This window comes from Lygodium microphyllum, unplaced genomic scaffold (assembly GCF_053477565.2).
Source record: "Lygodium microphyllum isolate KBCC unplaced genomic scaffold, Lygodium_microphyllum_v1.1.10 scaffold_31, whole genome shotgun sequence".
Lineage (NCBI taxonomy): Eukaryota > Viridiplantae > Streptophyta > Polypodiopsida > Schizaeales > Lygodiaceae > Lygodium > Lygodium microphyllum.
In genome coordinates this window covers 17,799,309-17,814,069 of record NW_028229514.1, presented here as the reverse complement: position 1 = coordinate 17,814,069, position 14,761 = coordinate 17,799,309, and positions in this window count along the sequence as shown.

The window sequence follows — 14,761 nt, the reverse complement described above, 5'->3', positions numbered from 1 at the left end:
TAATTTCTTTTGTTTTATTTCTTGATATATTTTTAGTTTAATCTATGGTGGCAAGTTAATGATGCAACACTATTCATTGGCTTTGGATTTTTGAGAATGAAGGTATTGTAACAAGCTAAATATATTTGAAAGCAATAGCCTATGGTCATACTTTCCATGATAATATATATCTAGCTTCACAATTTATTTGTTAAATAAATAGGTACAACCAAATATAAAAAAGCTTACTATTTATGATGTGAATTGAATGATTCTATGTGGGTGGTTGAAATAAACAAAGCCATTGCTAGTCCCTTCCTCGAAACTAGGCAAATAGTGGCTTATCATATGACTATTGATTCTGAAGTTCCTTGGATATAGTCATTATTTTTTCAATATTAATATCTAGAGATTAGTAACTATGGACCTAAACTTAAGGAAGCGACTTTGACTTCTAGAGAATGAGTACAGAAAATGTCATAACTGAGGCACTAGTGTTATTCTTTGAATGTCAATAAAGAAACCCTTCGCTTGGCTTTAGACACAAGATATACTAGAATATTAAGAAGTAAAGCTATTACAAGAATAAAAGGCCTATTTAAGATCATTTTCTAGTTTATCAAATTCTCATCCATTAAGTCACCTAGTTTGGGAGACCTCCATTGGAGGATTTGTTTGCTCATCATTAGTTATCTAGTGGAGTGGTAATGAATGTGACCACTAAAGTGAAGCTTAAGATAATAAATTTCCATATTTCCTAGACTATGAGCACCAAGTATCTTGTTTTTTATTCATAAGGAATACCATTTCCATTATCTCCTCCTCAAATGATGGCCTATTAAGGAAGGCATTCACTCAAGAAAGTGATTGTGAGAGCTCTCGCTTGACTGCCAAGACCCACGGACTACTTATTGTTTAAGCATTCCAAGCAAGCTCTAGTGGCTACCTCTCACCTAGCTGACATGCCTCCAAACCTATGAATGTAGTGAGCTTTCCTTGATGCAAAAATGAGTTGCTTCCTCCTTCATACACACCGGTAGCTCCATGATCCTAGATGCTAGCTCAAGCATCCTCAAGCCTCCTCCTTCAAGCTCCATCAACCATAGCCGTGTGTGAGCAAGAAAAGAGAAGAGAAGAGAAGAAAAGAAGGGGGAATGGTGAAGAGTTTCTACCTCTTGATTCCTCACTCCCACATGCTCACTCCCTCACCCTCTCAATCTCCCTCTCTCTATACCTATCTCTATATCACACACACACACACACAAATAAAAGAAGAGAAGAAGACAAGGAGAGAGGTCTCTTGTTAGCCACACACCAAAGAATGACCTTCCATTCACTTTTTGAATTTTATATACAAGCCCTAAAATCCCATGGGCACCCATTTCTTTTTACATGGCTGGGCTTTGTGGCAAGGTCATTTTTCCTATTTCCCTTTTCTTGCCTCATGCCTTAAGCTACACCTATCTATTCTTTTACAAATGGCACAAAAGGGAGCTTGGTGCTCTTTTACAAGAGTTTTTTGAGTTTTTTGAGACACCTTCTATTTAAAATTGTGCTTTTCCCTTAGCTTAGATTTTATTTGCCGCCTCTACACCTTTTCTATTTTTCTTTTCTTTTTTTCCTTTTTGCTTCATATTTCTACCATTTGAACTGAGGTTAACATTACCCCCCTTCGAGACGGGTGCAAGTCCCATGGCAGTTCGCGGTCTTTGTTGTGGAAGGGTGGGGTCTGGGCCAGTGGTTGGGGGGGTGATGGGGCCGCATGTGGACTCATTTGATTGGGATGATTTGGTAATGATTTGGATAGAGAACCCAAGGTGTGTCAACTGGATGATAAGGGCCTCCGAAGTTGGTGGTTTTTAGCCTCATGTTGTACCTGGAAGGAGAAAGTGCTCGACCTAAGGGAAGTGTCTACCTTTCCGTGCGGTGCTCTGTGCTCATGCTGGTGGAACAGGGAGTTGGGTCTAACCCTAGGTAAGCCTAGGTGATGTCCCACACTTGAGGACCCATTTTGTGTAAAAGGGAGGTGCGGTGTATATAGCTTAGGTTGACAGGCCTAACCATAGGCGAGTCTTATCTCCTTAGGTATGTCCTGCCCTTGGGGTGCCCTAAGCATGAAGTGGGGAGGTAAAAGGGTTAGGGGGTTAGGACCTGAGCCGACCGATCGAGGCCATTGGACGTGCTAAATGCAAGTACATCCTACACATGCATTGAAACATGAGCAAGGGAAAATTTTATTTTAGTGGTCCTAATGCATGAAATTATTTCAAGAGTGTATCAACCATCGAATGCATCCATCTGAATGGGGAAAAAATACACCATCCCACTAACTCATTATTGTGATAAAAGAAGCCTTTACACTAAAAACTTCTTGCATTTATAGCTACTTGTTTTGCTTTGCAAGTTTCACATCTCTCGAGTGTTGAGATATCGAGCTCCACTCGTGATATGCCAGGGTGACCGTTGTGCATTTATGTCACCGATTTGTTAGCTGCAGATACGGTTACTACACTGCCCATGAATAATAGCTAGATGACAGCTATCCTTATCTACTCTAGTTCGTGGCTTAGTTAGTATGCCACCTTAGTTAGTTGAGTTTGGTTTGAGACCCATATATAGGGTTCTTCTATTTCTTTGTACTAGAGTTCTTTTTGGCTTACACAACTAAGAAGAGGAAAACTGTCTTCAGCCTCCACCTTTGTGTGTATTTCCCCAGTATGTAAATGAGAAAGCTACAAGTGAGACTCCTTCCTTCTCTCCCACAATCTTGACATGGTATCAGAGCCTGGTTCGTGGTAAGGAGCTCAAGAAAGCAAACCAAGTTCATGGTGTTCTAGTAAGAGGACCAGTGTTGCTTTCATTTTTTGAGTTTGGGAGCAAGTCTCTGCAGGTAGCACAGCTCGAAAGTGCATGAGTGCATTGTCTCAGATTGAGAGACCCTTCGCGGTGTAGTAAGAGGGCAATATATGCTGCGGGCGAGGGATTTAGCCCTCGGTTGCCCTATTTTTTTTATTCGAGGCCATTTCAGTGCCTGTTTTGGAGGCGGAATTTTTCCACACACACTCAGGAAAAGGCCCTGTTTTTTGCTGTGCCACCACTGTTCTACAGGTCGGTGAAAAGTTACTGTAGAAATTGCATCGTATTGTGCATAGAGACATTGGGAGTTACAGAATCATCCTTGTTGCTTGTTGATGCAAAATCGTCACTAGGAAGCGACTGTGTGGTCAAATACCACTTTCGTCAGTTTTGCAGATTTTTTTGTTATGTATTGATAAGGGAAGATTGTAAAGTGTTGAAAAACATCATGTTGTTAAATTAGCACCTAGATTTTATGGACCTTTCAAAATCATTCACAAAATCAATGACAAGACATTTAAATTAGAACTATCCCCACATTGGAAAATCCATAATACTTTTCATATCAGTTTACTACGACCTTTAGAGGCCAATTACATGTCCACCTTGTCTATGAAAACCTTCCTTTATTAGAAGAAGAAAATGAAATTCTTGAACCTGAAACTATTCTAGACTTTATTTTTATGACTATTAGAAGTAGCAGTAGATATTCTAGATATTTTGTTAAGTTTAAAAATCATTTTGTTGAAGAGGCCCAATAAATGCACACCTGCGACCTAAGTTCTTACCCCTTACTATTCACTCCACATTGAGCTAATAGCAATTGAGGACAATTACTATCCCATCCCAAGGGTATGATGCTAGGAGCCATATTGCATGGTGGATTCTGTGAGGTTTTTATTCCACGTTGGATTCCATGAGATTTTGCAGTGGATTCCATAAAACTATATTTTTCGGGGCTCGTATACAAGGTGGATTCCTTGTACAAAAAGTTGACAGGGTTGCCCATCCTTTTTAGGCGTCAAATTAATTTAATGTGCATATGGGTGATTTCACATCAGGTGATTTTGCAAAATACATATTTAAATTAATGGACATTTATGAGTTTAGAGTGCACTCGTATTGAATTAAGGTTAGGAAAAAGTTCCAACCTATTTATTTATTTTGTAGTTGAAGAGTGTTAGGTATTCACTTTTGTTGGTTTAATTTTATTATTTTCTAGCAATAGTGAATGCTCCAACTGATGTGTAGAGCAGGCAACAGTGGCGTTGGGAAACACTAGGTAATGGCGTGTATTCAAATTACCTAGAAGAAATTATCATTTTTGATGGGTGTGAACCTTATCATTAAAGGCGTGGCACTAATATGTATTTAGGCCCACTTATTTATTGAATTGCTCAACAAATATTGATTATTTTGTATGCTCATAGACGCTTAGTTTACATATTTCATTATTGGACATTGTATTTGTACACAACCCTACTTTTGGGATACCCAACCGCTTCATTCTTTATTATGACAAAAACCAAAGCATGCTAATTGTAAATTGGATTATTTTTTAATTTATAAATACATTGATGCCAGGAGGCATATTTCACGGTGGATTCTCTAAACTTTGTTGACCGGGGCTCATACACAAAGTGGATTCTTTATGCGAGAAGTTGATGGGAACGCCTATCCTTTTCGAGTGTTTCATTAATTTAGTGTGTACATGGATGATTCCATAGCGGGTGATTCCGCAAAATACATATTAAATCAATAAACGTTTATGAGTTTAGAGTGCGCACTCGTGATAAATTAAGGTTAGGATTGATTTCTAACCAGTTGATTTATTTATGTAGCTGAAGACTACTAGGTATTCACTTTTGTCGGTTTAATTGTATTATTTTACTAACGATTGTGAATGCTTCAGTTGATGTTTAGAGATAGCAGCAGTGGGGGAGGAAAGCATTGGAGGATAGCGTGTATTCGAGTTATCAATTATATTTTGATGGGCACATACCTTAGGCATGGCGCCTATATTTCGTCGTGCCTATTTAGTAAGGCGTTGGATATTTATTTATTATTTTGTATGCGCATGGGTGCACGATTATGATATTTATATTTGGATATTCTATTGGGTATGCCTGACTCTTTGGGCGTCCGCCCATTAGCTTTATTTATATTTTGTGCTAAGCAAACTCAAAAGCCAAAAGCGTGCTATTTTGTAATTTGGACTATTATTTGAGCTTGAAGATGATTAATACATAGAAATACATGTTGTGTGGAGCACTCACACAAGGAATGGGGGAAGATTGCACCCAATTGGTCTCTTATTCATATCGTGCATGCTTTCTACGTTGAGTTTTGTGTAAAAAGTAGAGTTATTTTATTCTTGGGAACCTTTCGGCGCTCACTACGTGAGCATACAGAATTCGATCTGTGCACCAGTGGTATCAGAGCGAAGCTGAGATCAAGAGCTTCCAATCGCTACCCATCTTGTGCGAAGGTGGAGCTCCTAGAACGATCGAGCTCTATAATCAGTCTCATCATGAACAGTCGATACGGGTGGATTCCTGGCAGTCAAGAACCTCTATCTAGAGCCTCTGATCGTGAAGGACCGGCCTTGGGAAGTGGAGGACCATGTCAATATCTCCCTACTCAAGTCATTTTTTTCTTAGAGACAACAGATAAGTTTCATCTTCTTCATAAAGCTTAAAAGCTTCTAAACTAAGCTTTTTAAAAGCTTAGCAATCCAAATTTCAAAATCCGCGGCATCAGTATCTTCACGCCGTGATTTTCGGCGCTGAAAAACGGCCCCTCCCCCCCTAAAAATTCGTCGTGATCACAGACTAAGCTCTAAGCTTAGTCCACCAAGTCTCAAGTCACAAAAATCTTCAAGTTGGACAAGTTCATTAAGTTCTGCAACTCTGCAAGTTCTGCAAGTCAGCGAGGTCAAACTGACTTATGCCAAAAACTCCCATAAGGACTATTCCTACGCAGAAGCACTGAACTACAAAGTTGTTCCTTGGAAGACTCTGTTCGCATACACAGACTTACTGAACCAGTTTCAGCACACGCAGAAGGTCATACGCACATTTTACGAAGACTTTAAATCCTGCAACCGTAAAAGTCGAAGACCGTGAAAGCCAAACACAAAAATCTATAAGCCTTGTACACCTGACTTTGAGCTACACTCATCTCGCTAATTGGATTTTGAGAGTGTGAGGTCTTTTTAATTTTTACAGGATAATGGAGCAAAATATGGATGATTTAATGGCTGAAGGTGATCTTCCTAAACCTACGATGGAACAAAAGTTGGATTTAATTATGATGCAGCTAGATGAAGAATGAAGAGCTCGGCAAGCCTTGTAAATTCAATTGGCCAATTTACAATGATCGACTACCGACAAAGATAGACCACAACCCGAAGATCTTATCCGACGAACTATTGATGTGACTCTCGAAGCTCAATCCATCTGCAAAGAAACAAAGATAAATAAAAGAAATTTCAAATTCCGTACTTTCAATGGAACTCGAGATGGAAAGACTGTTCTTGCATTCATCAGTCAACTTGATGATTATTTCCATGAAGAGACATATGCTGAAAAAAATAAAATTAAGTGTGTCACTAATCATTTAGTGGATCGAGCATCTCTTTGATGGACCGTGGTTCGTAAGAGCATAGATTGTCCCACTACCTGGGAGAGTTTCAAAAAGAAGTTTATGCAGAATTTCCTTTCTTCACAATTCCATGAAAAAGCCATAAAGTAATGGGACCTTCTTTAGCAAAGAGATCGTGAGCCTATTTTCCAGTATACCGAACGCTTTTGGAATGCTTTACTCCAACTACGCATGCTTGAAGACGTACTTGAAGCAACTCACAAGCGCAAGTTTATGTCTAGATTACTTGGGCATTACTACGCTGAAGTCAATATGTTCAAGCTTGCAACTCTTGAAGATGCAATTTCTTTAGCTCATGATACTGAAGACAAGCTTCGAGAAAGAGACAAGCGTCCACAATAATTTCAAGCAAATGGTAACTATGGTTCAAAGCAATTCAATTCAAATTTTAGAAGATTCAATCAAAGTCGATTTTCTTCATCATCTTTCCATAAGTCTTGGACAAAACCACCTTCTTTGCCATCAAATACTAATCAAAACCCTAAGCCATCTTCACAGCCAAATCCTAATATTCCTAGACTTCCTGCCATTGCAAACAATGTATCTAAAGCCAAACCTATAGTGTGTTACAAATGCCATCAACTTGGACATGTAGCAGCCAATTGCCAATCGAAGAAGCCACCTGTCCATATTAACTATCTTGGAGCAATGGAAGATGAAGAACATGAGGAAATGCCTGACTTTACGGAAGATGAGGACGACATTAATACTCCTTCGGATACTTTACCAGGTATGCCAACTCCACATTCTTTGTTGACAATGAAATGTTTAGTGCATGGAAAAGAAAAGATTATTTTGCATGATGATGGTAGTACACATGATTTTATTTCTGCAAAGTTAGTGAAAGAATTGAAATTATAAACTGTTTCTACACATTATTGCATTAAAGCATCATTCTTAGGCATAAGATATAATGGAACAAAAGAGGTGCATGATTTAGAAATTCAAATTGGTGAATACACTAAAAGAAGGAATTTTCTAGTTGTACCATTACAGTCTAGTGATATTATCTTAGGTATGCCTTCGCGTCATCAGCATAATCCTGACATAGATTATTCCACGCATTCAATTAAAATTCATTTTCAAGGAAAATACATTACATTGTATGGTATGCACGCATCCAATAATTTTCCACTACTTACTCATACTCAAGCTAAACGTGCATTACTCAAAAGTAGTAAATCTAATCTAATTTGGGTGAATGAACTTCAAGCTAAAGAAAAACATATCCACCCTAGGCATAAAGAATTCCTTGCACAATTTAAAGATTGTTTTGCTGAAGATTTACCACCGCGACTACCTCCTTCACGTCCTAAAGACCACAAAATAGATTTAATTTCCGGTACACAACCACCCTGTAAAGCACCATATAGGCATAACCAGATTCAACAGAAAGAAATTCAAAATCAAGTTGAGAAATTATTAAACAGAGGATTAATTAGACCTAGTAGTTCTCCATTTGGCGCACTTGTTTTGTTGGTAAAGAAGAATAATAATACTTATCACATGTGCATTGATTATCGTACCCTAAATAAGACTACTGTAAAGAATAGATATCAAATTCCTAAGGTAGATTATCTTATAGATAAACTACAAGGTTCTGCCATATTTAGTAAAATAGATCTTAAATCTGGTTATCATCAAGTGAGATTAGATAAATCTGATATATTCAAAACTACATTTAGAACACAATTTGGTCATTATGAATTTCTAGTGATGCTTTTTCGATTGACTAACGCATCTGCTATATTTAGTAGAATGATGAATCGCATATTTTTGAAATATCAGCATTGTGTTATAGTATTCTTTGATGATATCTTGGTATTCAGTAAAAATGAGAAAGAACATTACGAACATCTGTCTTTGGTTTTCAAGTTGTTGAAAGATAATCAATTGTATGCTAATCCTAAAAAGAGTGAGTTCTTTCAAACAGAAATTGAATATTTAGGTCATATTGTGTCATCAGAAGGTATTAAGGTTGACCCTAAGAAGATAAAAGCAATATTGAACTGGCCTATACCCAAAAATATGCATGAGTTACGTTCTTTTCTAGGTCTTGCTAGTTTTTACAAGAAGTTTGTGCGAAATTTTTCATTACTTGCTTTGCCTTTGACTAAACTTTTAAAGAAAGGTATTGTTTATCATTGGTCTGATAATCGACATAAATCTTTTGATTTATTGAAACATGCATTAACCCATACTCCTGTATTACAACTACCTGATTTCAATAGACCATTCTTTTTAGTAGTTACTGATGCTAGCAGATTCGGAATAGGAGCCGTACTTATGCAAGATAATCATCCCATAGCCTATTCTAGTTGTAAACTGAAACCATCCGAGCTTAAATATTCCACATATGATAAAGAATTGTTAGTTGTGGTACAAGATTTAAGACAATGGACACATTACTTAATGGGTTCTGAGTTTATAATTAAGACAGACCAACAAAGTATTAGACATCTCCTTAGTCAACCCCAAATATCTGACCGACATATCAAATGGGCACCTTTTATTTAGAGTTTTCATCCCCTTATCCAATATCAACCAGGTAAAGAAAATGTAGTAGCTGATGCTTTAAGTAGAAGACCGACTATTCATAATATCTTTATCATATCATTTGATTCACTAACCCCTATGAAAGATATTTATCATCAGGACATTACTTTTCATGCTGATTGGAATAAATTAGTTGAAAATAACTGGATTCCTATTGATTCACTGTCTTACAATGATGGATTCATGTTTTATGTATAGAGATTATGTGTTACAGTTCCATTTAGATCTTTTGTTTTGAATGAGATTCATTGTCCTCCATATCAAGGTCATAGAGGTATTATATCTACTTTGTGTATATTGACTGAAGATTTTTATTGGCCACATATGGACATTGATGTATCTAACTTTGTTTCTGAATGTTTGGTTTGTCAAAGAGTTAAGAGACATCATGGTAAACAATATGGTTTACTTGTGCCTTTATCTATTCCATCAAGACCATGGGATCAACAGATTTCTATGGACTTTATTACTGGTTTATCTAACACTAAAGCTAACCATGATATGATTTGGACTATTGTAGACAGGTTTAGTAAACAAGCATATTTCATTCCATGCAAGAAAACTTTAACAGCATCTCAGGCAGCACAATTGTTTTTGAAAACTGTTTTCACTAATCATGGATTACCAATAGTTATTATTTCTAACCGTGATTCTAGATTTTGTAATAACTTTTGGATTACTTTGTTTGCTAACCTAGGAACAAAGATTGATTTCTCATCTGCATTTCATCCTGAAACTAATGGACAAATAGAAGCCACTAACAATACTATTTTAGATCTTTTACGTGCTTACACTATTTCTAAACCACAAACATGGGATACACATTTGCATTTACTGCAGTTTGCATATAACAATACACCACACACCGCTACAAAGAAAGTGCCATTTGAAGTGATTTATGGTTATCCTGTTGCATCTTTATCAAATAGAATTCAAAGTGCTTATGATATTGCTAACATGCACGCTACTATTTTTTATGAGGTTAAAGACATGATTGCCAAAGCCCAACAATCATATACAAAACAAGCCAATAAGAAAAGATAGGCCATGAATTTCAAAGTTGATGACTATGTTTGGTTAAGAATAGAAAAACGTAGATTACAAAGTGTAGATAAACACCCAGTTGTGAAATTAGCACCTAGAATCTATGGACCATTTAAGATCATTCATAAAATCAACGACAATGCATTTAAGTTAAAACTATCACCATATTGGAAAATTCACAACACCTTCCACATTAGTTTATTATGACCCTTTAGAGCCAATTACATGTACACCCTGTTTATGAAAACCCACCTTTCTTAGATGAAGGGACTGAAATCCTTGAGCCTGAAGCTATCATAGATACTAACTTTATGACCACTAGAACTGGCTGTAGATATTCTAGATATTTGGTCAAGTTTAAAAACCATCCTGTTGTTGAAGAGGCCCAATGGATGCACACTAGAGATTTAAATGCTTTCCCCACTCTGTTAGATCCACTATGAGCTAATAGCAATTGAGGACAATTGCTATCCCACCCCGAGGTATGATCCCAGGAGGCATATTTCACAGTGGATTCCATGCCACGGTGGATTCCGTGAGGTTTTACGATGGATTCCGTAAACTTTGTTGACCGGGGCTCATACACAAAGTGGATTCTTTGTGCGAGAAGTTGATGGGGATGCCTATTCTTTTCGGGCGTTTCATTAATTTAGTGTGTACATGGGTGATTCCATAGCGGGTGATTCCGCAAAATACATATTAAATTAATAAACGTTTATGAGTTTAGAGTGCGCACTCGTGATAAATTAAGATTAGGATTGATTTCTAACTAGTTGATTTATTTATGTAATTGAAGACTGCTGCTAGGTATTCACTTTTGTCGGTTTAATTGTATTATTTTACTAACAATTGTGAATGCTTCAGTTGATGTGTAGAGATAGCAACAGTGGCGGAGGAAAGCATTGGAGGATAGCGTATATTCGAGTTATCAATTATATTTTGATGGGCACATACCTTAGGCATGGCGCCTATATTTTGTCGTGCCTATTTATTAAGGTGTTGGATATTTATTTATTATTTTGTATGCACATGGGCGCACGATTGTGATATTTGTATTTGGACATTGTATTGGGTATGCCTGACTCTTTGGGCGCCCGCCCATTAGCTTTATTTCTATTTTGTGCTAAGAAAACTCAAAAGCCAAAAGCGTGCTATTTTGTAATTCGGGCTATTATTTGAGCTTGAAGATGATTAATACATAGAAATACATGCTTTGTGAAGCGCTCACACAAGGCATGGGGGGAGATTGCACCCAATTGGTCTCCTGTTCATGTCGTGCATGCTTTCTACCTTGAGTTTTGTGCAAAAAGTAGAGTTCTTTTGTTCTTGGGAACCTTCCGGCGCTCACTACGTGAGCATACACAATCTGATCTGTGCACCATACATGCCTTGTGGAGCGCTCACACAAGGCATAGGGAGAGATTGTATCCAATTTTTCTTTTTACTTCATGTTGTCCAAAACCTTCTTCTTATTTTATGAGTTTTATGAGTTTTAGTAGAGTTCTTTATTCTTGGGAACCTTCCGACGTTCACTATGCGCACATACAATATCTGATTTGTGCACTATCATCTAAGTGCGACTTCATTCTTTGTGGATACAAGGATTTTCTGACAGAGGATGCTTATGTCCATAGTAGAACATATAGATTACCATAGTAGTCTACATTGATGGGGCTTTGTCCATCTAGCTAAACATGCAAGTGTCGTAACTACTAGGACCATGAGTTGCATAGTGGTATTTGTTGATACAAGGAGCCTAACAACTATATGTGATGTTAAAACATCCAAAGGGGGCTACCATTGTTAGTCTTATCTACAAATTCTTCTAGAAAATCCAACCAATGACGTAGAAGCCACATACAAGCGGTAAAAATACTTCCATTAGTGTATGGGTATTAAGCTTTTGGTTCTTGCATTCAAGCTAGGAAGTGAAACCCGACTAACGAGAGAAACGCATAAGGACAACTAAGACATCTCTTAAAGGATCTCATTAGTATATGCTGATGTGGTGCTACTTTTCTTGTTCACTCATAAAGATGAGATTAAAAAGAAAATTTCATCGTTACCATCATTCTATCACATCATCTTCAAAGTAAAAGATGCCTAATTGCTCTACACCATAAAGGTCTCTATAAAATGAGTTCATTAAGCTTATTTCACTTTCCCATATGCACATATGGTTGATGTTCACAAAAGCTAAATGCCTACTCATTTGTTTTCAAATAACCTTGTGTGCGCAGTGTAATAGAGTTGCATTATAACCGATAACTACTCCACTATTTAAGAAAATGCTTGCTTGTAAGTGTTAAAACTTAGCTATAGAAATATTTTAAACTTTTGTTAAACATCCTTGATCACTATTTTGTTAGTACACATGCATGAGTACATATCCCTATATGGAGAGGTATTTGGAAAGGTTATATCTTTAACATGCATACATAGGCATGTTACACACAATTACAAATACGTATCCATGTGTAGCTTGCACATGTATTGCTCATCCTCTCGAGGCAAATACTCTTGAATATATGTGTGTATCACATGGGTTCAAAATAAGTGATTTTAAAAATACTATTTTTACAAATTTTTTACATAAAGAAGGGTGTCATGTAAAGGAGTTACTTATAGTTTGAATAAATAAGGGTTGTGTTTTATTCCGAGGGGGTGCAACTATAAAAAATCATCTATATAATGTGTGTTGAAATTTTCCCATGTGTAGAAATTTTCATACATAGGGAATTTTCCTATGTTTCCCTACATAGGGAAATTTCCCTACATCTGATAGTTTTCCTACATAGTAAATTTTTTATATTACTCTAGTTTCTCTCTAATTGGAAATGTTACATTTTTCCTAGTTTTCACATTCCTAATTATGGTCCTCGCACATATTCCTTCTTGAAAAATAGCATGAGGAGAAGGCACAATAGTTTGATAACAATGCTAATGATGATGATGATTGTGAGCTCACAAATGACCTTTCCACTACATAGCGGTTTAGTAAGCCCACTCACATGCTTGCATGTGAGGTTTCCTTTGTTTAGTATGGCAAGAGCCTTTGGTTCCATACAACATGAAAAGAGAGGGAAATTATAGAAATGATCTCATGCTCTATAAATGTAAAGTAAGATGCATGTGATGCTAAAATTAATGTTGTTATTGTATAGGGTATCCATCAAGCTACAAGCTCCACTAAAGTAGCTCCAAGGACCTAAATCTATCCATGACATGTTTAAAACATCTAGCCTTACAAATTTGAAATCTTAAGGAAAATCCATATACATGTTGACTCATCATGTGGTTTGACTAAAAAGATAATTGTTCCAACTCCTTTTGCTTATCGGGACAAATGTTACTTCTTGTCCTATCACAATTTGCAGGCCCATGATGTTGAACATGGAGATGCATCTTTTTGTACAGCTAATATATAGCTAGTATCAAAACTTGAAAACCAAGTTTGTGATTATTGGCAACAACTAGCATTGAACAACCACCTACATTAAGACATTTGACATTTGACTGCTGCAAAGAATCCTGCAAATAGTCCTCGGGGAAGTTAGTATATGCATATTCTCTACATCACGTGCGTTCAAGGCCTACTTATAAATATCCTTATCTATGAAATTTTCTTGAGCAAAACATAACCTTTTTCTATTCAATCTATAAATAACCCCTTTATATTATATCCCTATGTATGTAAAAAATATATAAAAATGGTATTTTAAACTTACCTTATTTTGAACCTATGTGATACACACATATATTCATGAGTGACTTACTCGAGAAATAGTCAGACATTTGACTGCAAAAACTTTTAAGAATTAACTTAGATCTAAATCTTTACAAATCTAATCTACTACTTAAGAATTCATGGTGAGATAGGTCACCATTTTGCATAGTCCATACAATGCCCCATGAATTTTTGTCTGAGCAAGCTTAGTGTGGAATCCAAGCTGCAAAATCTCCTTCTCCATGTAGCATTATATCTTTGTAATCAACAATCCAAGCATCATGTCTCCTATAGAAGCTCTCAAGACTTTACAAATGTCTCCCATTTTTTGTTTGCAATAACAATCCATTCTTCCTATGATTTGTCAGTCTTCACACTAGTATCTTCCCCACAAAATTAAGTTGACAACAAGATATGAGGAACATGAAAAAGACATGAGATAAATAAGTATATACACTAGCATACATCACATATGTTGTATTAAGTTCTTGTCCTCTCAACTAGGAAGATATAAAATTGAAGTTTTCTGAAAGAGATGTAGGCTTAGATATTCAATTTTTCCTAAAACACCTTCATCCAGTTTTAAATCTTATCCATGCCTTGAATCTAGTGACATCCTGGAAAAAATTTATAATAGGTATAAAACCTTATGCATAATCCATCAACATGAGCATCAGGATATAGAATGAATAGACTAATTCATGTTTGCACACATGCATAAAATGAAAGTTACTAGTTGCAAATGCTCCTTATGTTTACACAGTCTTGTGAAACACACTACACATCAGTCTACAAACACACATGAGATATGGAGGCATAGATGTAATAAGGTATGTACCCTACACACAAGACAATGAACCTTTTCAAATTGTTAATCTCCATGTTTATTCACTCTTCATATTTGTGTTATACCACTTTACAAGAAAATAAAAACAC